Source organism: Rousettus aegyptiacus, unplaced genomic scaffold, assembly GCF_014176215.1.
Source record: "Rousettus aegyptiacus isolate mRouAeg1 unplaced genomic scaffold, mRouAeg1.p scaffold_m13_p_13, whole genome shotgun sequence".
NCBI classification, from domain to species: Eukaryota; Metazoa; Chordata; class Mammalia; order Chiroptera; family Pteropodidae; genus Rousettus; species Rousettus aegyptiacus.
In genome coordinates, this window is record NW_023416288.1 from 74,746,020 (window position 1) to 74,756,185 (window position 10,166).

General features: G+C 33.8%; 1 pseudogene; it reads right to left on the reverse strand.

Annotated features, from left to right (window-relative positions):
* Window positions 1-1,224: 1,224 nt before the first annotated feature.
* On the reverse strand, window positions 1,225-1,344 carry LOC118611213 (annotated as a pseudogene).
* Between the last annotated feature and the right edge of the window lie 8,822 nt (window positions 1,345-10,166).

Genomic DNA, 10,166 nt, shown 5'->3' on the forward strand with positions numbered 1-10,166 from the left:
TTAAAAAAAGAAGGTATATCCAACATTCATCTGAGCCAGGAAAAATTTACTCAGTAAAGACTCACAAAATGTCTACTTTTCATTAACTTAACTCCCTAGTTTGTCCTTCAAGATAAAATCATTGCAAATTAAATTAAACACCTTGCATAACAGAATTATTAAATTGTCATACTACCAAAATGACTTTTTGATTCAAAGTTTATCTGTGGTACTGTCTTTCAGCAAGTTTGAATTAAAGCTGTTTTCGCTTTATGAAGATAACATGAAAGACTTTTTTCCCCAGCTTTATTGAAATATAATAGACAATTAGTTGTTCATATTTACATTGTACAATTCAATTAGTTTTTTGCTATAGTTGGCATACAATAATATACTAATTTCAATTGTATAGGATAGTGATTAGAGATCTATGTAACTCACAAAGTGATCACTCCACTAAATCTAATATCCCTCTTCCCCTTTACATAATTTTTTACAACATTGTTGACTATTTTCCTTATGCTACACTTTGTATTTCCATGACTGTTTTGTCACTATCAATTTGTACTTCTTAATCCCTTTGCCCCTTTTCACCATGCCTTCAACCCCCCTCCCATCTAATAGCCCTCAAAATATTCTCTGTATCTATGAGTTTGTTTTCATTTTTGTTGTTCTTGTTGTTTATCTTGTTCTTTATATTCTACATGTACATGAAATCATGTGGTATTTGTCTTTATCTGATTCACTTCACTCAGCACAATACCCTTTAGGTCCATCAAGGCTATATCTTTTTCCATTCCCTTCCTTTTAGACTGTGTGTGTCTTTTAATCTGAAGTGGATCTCTTGTAAACAGCATATGTGTCTTGTTTTCTTATCCATTCAACCACCTTATCTTTTGGTTGGAGCACTTAAGTCTTTTTCATTTGAGGTTCTTGTTGATAGACATGTAGTTATTAACATTTTTTGTTCATGTTTTTATACATGATTTTCCTTCTTAGAGAAGTTCCACCAACATTTACTCTAATACTGGGTTGGTGTTGATGAACTCCTTTAGTTTTTTTTTTTTTGGTCTAGAAAGCTCTTTATTTGTCTTTCAACTTTATTTATTTATTTTATTTTTTCATTCATTCATTCATTCATTCATTCATTTAGGCAAGGTGACCCTTGATTGACCTCACAGATTGCGAGGACCTTGTCAGCTTACAATCCTTTATTTTTATTTATTTATTTATTTTTATTTTTTATGCCTACAGCACCTGGTCTTTCTAAGTGGTCTTCCATCCAAGTACTAAACAGGCCTGACCCTGCTTAAGCTTCCAAGATCGGACAGGATAGGGCTTATTCAGGGTGGCATGGCCATAGACTGTTTGTCCTTCGACTTTAAATGAGATAAGATATTGCTGGATAAAGTAGTCTTGGTTGCAAATGCTAGGTTTTCACCACTTTGAATATTTTGTGCTCACCCCATCTGTCTTGCAAAGTTTCTTTTGAGAAACCAGCTGCCAGGATTATGAGTATTCCCTTGCAGGTGACTAATTGCTTTTCTCTTGCTGCTTTTAAGATTCCCTCTTTGTACTTAACCTTTCACATCTTAATTATGATGCTTTTTGGTGAGGGCTTCTTTGGGTTCACCTTTTTGGAGGAATCTCTGAGCTTTTTGGTATTTATGTCTACTTTCTTCTCCAGGTGAGGAAAGTTTTTCATCATTATTTCCTCAAATAGCTCTTCAACTTCTTGTTCTCCCTCTTCACCTTCAGATAACCCTATGACATGGTTATTTTTACATTTAATTTTGTCCAATAGGCTTCTTTAATTATTAATATAATCTTGGTGACTTTTTTTTTACCATTCTGATTGTATGTCTTTGGCTTTCTCATCCTATATACTGGTGATTTGATCATCTCCTTCATCTGCTTCATTCCTTCTAATATACTCCTCATCTCAGATAATATATTCTTTATTTATGACTGGTTCTCTTTTATAATTTCCATTTCCTTTTTCATGTTTTTTTTATCTCTTTGTTGAAGTTCTCACTGAGTTTATCTACATTTCCTTAGAGTTCACTGAGCATCTTTATAACCAGTGTTTTGAATTCTGAATCTGTTAGACTGCTTAACTTCATTATTCCTGATCTCTGCTTTGTTCTCTCATACCTTTCCTGCTTCTTTGTCTTTCCATTTTGGCTGCATTTCTGTCTCTGTTTCTATGTACTAAGCAAAGCTCCTAAGTTTCCCTGTCTTATTGGTGTGGCTTTGTGTAGTAGGTGTCCAGTGGAACAGTCCGGAGAGAGGTTCAGCTGCAGGTAGAGTTTAGCCCCAGCCAGTGCCCCTCCAGGGCCACCTGTTAAGATTCAGAAAACAATCCACAAATGCTGTGCTTACAGATATCTCAAGAAGCCACAACAGAAACCGAGGTCAGCTGCCACCAGTGTGGGTTTTGGAGTTGCTCTGCAAGTGTCATAGGACTCACCGAAGACAGCTGAATGTGGCTTAGATAGGGCAGAGAATTGGGGGAGGTGGAATTTCAGGGCATTCTCTGGGTGGAGTAAACTCTATTACCAAGTTTGATGATGTCTCAGCTATGGTGGCCCTGTATCCACACATTGGGAGGGAGGAGGGCTCAACAGAGGATCAATGGATATAGCCAGCAAGTCTCCTTTGGAGAAAGTCTCACCTCCAGGCCTCCTTCCAACAACTCAGTGTTCCCCTGTAAGTCCCTGGTGCCCCCTAGGCAGCTGATCTAGCGCTGGTGCTCAAAGCAAGCAAGTCCATCACTGTCAAAGTCCATTCACTGATATGGCTCCTTTAGGAGGAATGTATGCAGCCGTCATAGCCTCTGTCCCACTCAGGGCAGGCAGCCTTGCATCTTTGCCCCCTCCTACCTTCTACTGTTGTAAGATAATTTCTTATTTTTCTCCCTAGTTGTAGGGCTTCTGTTCATCTAGACCCCAGGTGACTGTTTGCTGTTTGCTCTGTGTTTCCATCACAACTTTGATATGTTTGAATGAGCAGATGAAAAAAGCCTCTATCAACTATGCCATTTTGCCCAGACTTAACATGAGGTGATTCGTACATAGAAGTATGTTAGTTCTAGTTCTTAAATCAATAGATATTTTGTTTAACAAAAAATAATCAATAGTTTAAATATGAGATTATTTCAATATAGCTTCTAATTCTAAATATTTTTTTGAATGAGATACTTTCTTAATGGGTATATGCATGGAACAAGTCTACTGAGAATTGAAACATTTATAATACTTTATGCATTTGTGATGAACATATAATTTGTTCTTCATTTTGAAGAAACAATAGAATTCTATGATACAGTAACAAGAGGAAAAGAGAGGATTAGGTTTACAAACTTATCCAAAAATATCATAATTAAGAATTGAAAGAAAAAGTCTTGACCATTTCCTGTCTTAACCCATCAGAAATCATCTTATTTGCCAAAATATCATTGTCACTGAACTTGACTATAACATTAAATAAAGTACAGGCTTATCTAAGCATTATTAATGCTTAATTAAAAGGAGGCCTACACTCTGTTCGCCATTGTACAAAGTCAAAAAGCAAAGAAAAGCTCTTAAACCTTTACTTTATTATTAATGGTGATTGATCATTATTTTTTATCATTCTATTTTTTAATTTTGATAAATTAAATCCTAAAATATAACATGTCCTCATCCGTTCAAATATATTTTCCAGTAAATATACATTTAATTTGAAAATTATTTCAATTACTTTTAGGTTCCATAGTTTAAATTCTGCCTTTTTCTTTGAAAAACAGGCCAGTCCCTTTTAATATTAATTCAGTTAAAGGATTGTCCTCTCACATAATCACCAATAAAATCCTCTGTAAGCTTGTCCTAGCTTCTCTTCTAACTCTAAAGCTGCATATAAACTAACGAGATGGCTTAACTGAATTGTCCAGTTGGACTGAATAATTCAGTGTGTGTGTTTTGTAATTGGCCAATGAAACAGTTTACAATTAATAAATCAGTGCTTACATAGAAATATGAAGTATGTTTCTATGAAAAGAAAAAGAAAAAGAGACTGGAAGAAACATTATAATTTCCCAAATAATGCAGGTAAAGTTTTGAGGGAAATCCTGAAATATTCAAAAAGAAATTTTTCTTTTTCTTCCCAAGAGAAACCTAAAATAATGTTGATATATCTTAAAGAAAGTTCCAATTGCATGGAAAAAATGGAAGTAATGATTTCTGTAGAAAACTGTTTCCATTAATTATGCTTTTAAGTCTAATGTATATGATGAGTCAAGAGATGTTAAGACCATCAAAGATAAAATAAACATGATGCACATGTAATACCTGCAATTTGAAACACAAAATATAAAAAACCTATATCAGCCATTTTTATACCAAATCAACTTTCTCCAGTTCAAACCTCAAAATTGAGATCAAACCAAATGGTTTGAGAAGTAGAATATGCTTTAATGTTCTATTAGTTTTAAGTAAAAGTAAATGGTGTCTGTCAGGATTAAGAAAAGAAATCTCTGTACATTTAAGAATCAAATAAACATTTTAAAATTTTGAGATGAATTAAAGCTTAGACATAATATACTCAAAGGAATTTAGTTTTTTTTTTTTCATTTATATTGATCAAATCAGTTTAAGCTCTGCCTTACTTCTCTGCATATCTTTTATGTCCTGTGAATTAGTTGGTAAAAAGAATGTCACAGCACCCATTCTGATTAGCCAGCAGATAATGTGGAAACTGATTTAAAGTCTCTGCCACTAAAGATGTCAAAATAAATGTTACAAGATGACAGCACTGGGCTCGAGATGTCAAACATAACTAAAATTTTTTTCAAATGCACTTCACGGTTTTTACATGCGGAAATATGTCTTGCCTTTTGAACTTGTAGAATGCTGTGCTCTGCAAAATGAGAGAGGCTTTATTTTAGTTTAGACTCCATTTAGAAGTGATGTCATTTTATTTGTTGATACTCAGAGGTTTCCTCATTTTGGCAGGACTGATTTCTCTCACCCTTTTCTCTATGATTATCAAGATTACTTTTTCTTCCCATCCATGTGGGTTATCCAAATTAGAGAATAAATGAAGACATCTTTCTTTTTATGATATCACTCATTTTTTTTTTCTTTGAAAGGGAAGAGAATCAGAAGTTGCATGTTACCTAGCCATATTTACTTATTATTTGCTAAGTTTATCCTAAAGTATTTCCCTTGGCAACATGCGTGGTAAAATGATGGGAGAAAAAAACCTGTCTCTTTGCCTTTTTATGACATGTGCTCAAAACACACTGAAAGTATAGAATGCACCATGTACTTCAGAGAATATCACCATAGATTTGCACCCACATATGGAAAATACAGAATTCCAAAAGCATGGATCCTCCAAAAAAAATTCTCTGTCTCCACATTCTCAAAGGGTAACCTGCGCTGAGTCACCTCCAGTCACAGCAAAGCACCCTATATCTAGCTGGGAAGTGTATGTAATTGGTTGATCACATTGTTTATATCTTTTCTGTCATGAACTTCTAATTTTTATTTCATTGTGATCAAAAGATGTAGTTGCACTCTTTCCAATCTAAAATATTTATTAAGATTTTTTTGGTTGCCTAATACATGTCTCTTTTTGTAAATGTTTCATAGCACTTAAAAGTATTTGTTTTTCATTTGAAGGGCACTAAGTACAGTACATTCTGTTAATAACAATTATTTGTAATAATTGTTCAATTCATTTTGTATATTTCATAATTTTTTTTTTACTCTGTCAAGCCCCAATTAATGATGTGATACAACTCTCCAGAGATGGGAATGAAATTGTTATTTTTTAGACAAAAGCTACTTAAGATAAAGAAAAAAGATTAATGCTAACAAAAATGAGTTTAAAAAAGTAAGATATTTGCTAATTCCTCATCTTTTATAAGATGACATCAATATATATAATTTCATTTCTCAACCTGTAAAATGAGACTATTAAAATTAATGAATATACTAATAGACCTAAAAATTTGCTGCAATACATATTTTCAAGTTACTGAGATGTGTGGAGGAGTTGGGAGGAGGCATAGTGAAAACAGATATTATATAGCCACAAAAAGGAAACAGAACACAAGAAAGCCAAAAATAAGATCACATATAAATACTAATACAACAGAATTAATATCAAATGTCTATCATAGAAATGTAAGTGATATTAAAACCACTTTTTAAAAGAAACTGACTCCTTAATTGAGATAAGTTAAAAGAAACGAGTCTCAACCATATATTGTATACAAGATGATACCTAAAGCAATGTAATTCATAGCTAGAATATAAAAGAGTAGGCAAAAAAAAAAATTATACAAATAAAATGAGAACAGAGCGATACTGATCTTGGGCAAAAGTGAACACAATATACAGACCATTAAATAAAACAAAGAATGCTGTTCTTTTTTTTTTTTTCATTTTGATGAAGGAGTTCATGTTCAGGTAACCCTAAGGATTTATTGGAGAGAAACATGGGTGTCCTTTTTTAAGACTCTTTGTATATTTAAGTTTACATCTAGGGTACTTTCACACATGATGGAAAACATGGCTGAGGTGAATATTGGGCTATGTTAGTTTATGCTTATGACTCTTAATGTAATTTTCTTGGTTAACTACTGGTATCTAATGTCCCCAAGAGATTATTGAAGCCAGTAGACTTTTTCTTAACATTTCTGAGTGATGTGTTTCCACTGCTTGGATAATGAATGTTTAGAGTATAATTTTATTGATTATTTAGATTACATACCTGACATGCATTACTACCTTTAATTCTTTCACAAGTCCATGATATTTGAGACTCATTGCAACTTATTCAAAGTGAATAGCTCTTTTCTTAGCAATGGAGAAGGCAGATGCTATGGTACTTTGGATAAACTTCCCTAAAATGTTCTACTTATACTGCACTTTCTTAGACAAATTCTAAGAAATTTTTTAAAACTCTGCTGCTAATATAAAAACCTTCTTGATATTGTATTTTATCAAGGTCCATAATATTAAGCTAACATCAATATATCAAAATAAGAATTAAGGCATATCATCTCAAAATCAAGTTCTTATCTACCAATTAATTCTTCCACAAGATTTTACTCAACATTTAAAAAATATTATGACACTTTGATACCAAAACCTGATAAGTTTAACACACTCTCTCTGTCTCTCTGTCTCTGTCTCTCTCTCTCTCTCTCTCTCCAGACCAATTTCTCTGATTAATACACATGCAAAAATTCTAAACAAAATTCTATCAAATTGAATACAATATATTAAAAAGACTATACATCACAACCAAGTGGGGTGCATTCTAGGGACACAAGGATGGTTCAACATATACAAATCAGTCAATGTGATACACCACATAAATAAAATAAATGATAAAAATCATATATCAATAGATGCAGAAAAAGCATTTGACAAGATACAGCATTCATTAATGATTAAAATACTTAATAAAATGGGTAGAAGGAAAATACCTCAATATAATAAAAGCCATGTATGACAAACCTTCAGCTAATATCATACTTAATGGTAAAAACTAAAAATCTTTTCCTTTAATATCAGGAAAAGAAAAAGATGCCCACTCTCACCATTCAATTCAATATAGTTTTGGAAGTCCTACCAAGAACAATCAGACAAGATAAATAAAAAACATCCAAATTGGGAATTAAAAAGTTGAATTGTCACTTCTTGCAGGCAGCATGATTCTTTATACAGAAAACCTGAAAGACTCCACCAAAAAAAAAAAAAATAGAAATAATAAGCAAATAAGTAAAGTTTCAGGATACAAAATCAATGTGCAAAAATCTATTGTGCTCCCATAAACTAACAATGAAATTGCAAAAAAAAAAAAGGAAAATATCCCTTTGCAATTGCACAAAAAGAATACAATTCCTAAAAATAAACTTAACAAAGGATGTGAAGAATGTATACACTGAAAACTATAAACCATTATTTAAAAAAAAACTGAAGACGATACAAAGAAAAAAAATTCATGTTCATGGACTGGAAGAATCAACAGTTAAATAGCGATATTACTCAAAGCAATATATAGATTGAATGCAATTCCCATCAAAAACCCAATGGCATTTTTTTAAAGAAAAAAAAAACAAAAAATCATCAGATTTGTATGGAATCACAAAAGACTGAATAGCAAAAGCAATCCTGAGAAAAAAGAACAAAGATGCAGGTATCACACTGCCTAACTTCAAATTGTGCTATAGTGCCAGTTATCAAAACAGCACTGTATTGGCAGAAAAACAGACACACAGACCAATGAAACAGAATTGAGAGTGCAGAAATAAACCCACTGATATATGAGCAAATAATTTTCAACAAAGGAGCCAAAAACATATAATGGATGAAAGAAAGCCTCATCAAATGGTGCTGAGAAAGTTACATTCATAAGAATGAGCTAGAATTCTATCGCCATACATCAAAATTAACTCAAAATGGATCAATGACCTAAATTTAAGGCCTGAAATGATAAATTTCATAGGAGAAAACATAGGTACTAAATTCGTGGACTTTGATTTAGAGAGAATTCTATGAATTTGACTTCAAAGGCAAGGGTAGTAGAAGCAAAAAATAAATGAGTGGGAATATACCAAACTAAAAGCTTCTGCACACACACAAAAAAAAACATATATATTTTTATTAACCAATGTCACCCTAGTAAATTTAATTTTTAAAAAAACTCATTGCTCAAGCCATGTTCCCATAGCTAAAACAAAATTTCTGAACTGGAACCACAGCATAAAACATTTTTTTTTAATGTCCCCAAGACAATTCAAAAGTGCAGTCAAAGCTGAGAACCACTGGGAGAGTTTCTTAATCCATTGAGATTTTGCTTCCTGCAGTTGTCAGTTTTGCTCAAATAAACTTATTAAAATTCTCTACAGATTTGGATGTTTCTTACATCAACATTTACTTGGCACAGTGGGCAGGATTCCAAAGAAGCCCACCCAGGACAATCTTGCAGACCCGGGAGGGTGCTAGGTACCAGCAGGGTCCTATTGAGCCCCACTTGGCTCCCCACTTTGCATCTAGTCAACTTGAGCGAGTTTTTCTTGGAATTTCAGACTCCCTGTTTTAAGGTGGGAGGCCCTGACTTTAATTGAGCTTCTTTTTAAAATCCTCAAGGTGCATTAAAGGTTAACGGTTTAGATAATCCAGGCTAAAGACAAAGGTTGAGATAACTCAGGGACAGGATGAAAAAATGGGTGTCTGCTTTTTATTTTGTTTTTTTTTCAATTGGGATTGCTCCTGCAAGTATGAACAAAAACTTTTGGTAGATAAATGAGAGTTTGACCTCCTTCAGTTTTGAAGATAAGAGATATTTACTCCCTCCAGCTCAAATATGGAGTATTCTTAGGTGACTAAGAATCTATGTAGAGGGGTTTATGGGCAACCTCTAGGAGAAGCAGTGGGCCCATAGGGAATTCCGACACAACTGTAATTAAATAATTGACTCATCTGGGAATGTGCACATGAAGGCTGGTTATCTGGCACTCTGGGTCCTTACAGTTGTATTGGACAATTGGAGACAGAAACCAAGACACATAAGAAAGTTAAAGCGACTCCATTGTTGCAGAGACGGCTAGGAAGAGTCAGAGTCTAAAAATGCATTAACTAACATGGATAAGGGAGAGGGGATGAATGGCAATGTTAGCTTCCTCACCCCTATCTCCATGACTTTTTATTCTCCCTCTCACAAAGCTGGTTTATCAGATTAGTAATTACAGATTACAGCCAACTCCCAAATTCAGCCTCAAGGCCACCACCACATTATCAGCTACTCCCTCTCCTATTTTTAGCCTTGTGCCTAGAGCAAGAAGTCCCAGAATAGGTAAGATATGTGCGACCTCCCTGTAGTGTGACCTTATTGCTCCAAGCACCAGGCATCCTGCCAGGACTGCAGGTGTCTCTCACAACTCCATACATGACAGTCCCTTGGAGCTCAACCCTTAGCAGTGCATTCCAACCCACTACAAAATATCCCTAGAAATTATTTAGACTCTGTAGATCTCAGAAAAAAAATTCACATGGCAAATTGTTTATCCAAGGCCAACAAGGTCCCTGACACCAGCCCCTTTAACATTTATGCAAATGTGCAATTCCTAGGGAGACTACTTGCAATTACAAAATGGGAAGATTTAATTAGAAATGACATCAACTTAAAGT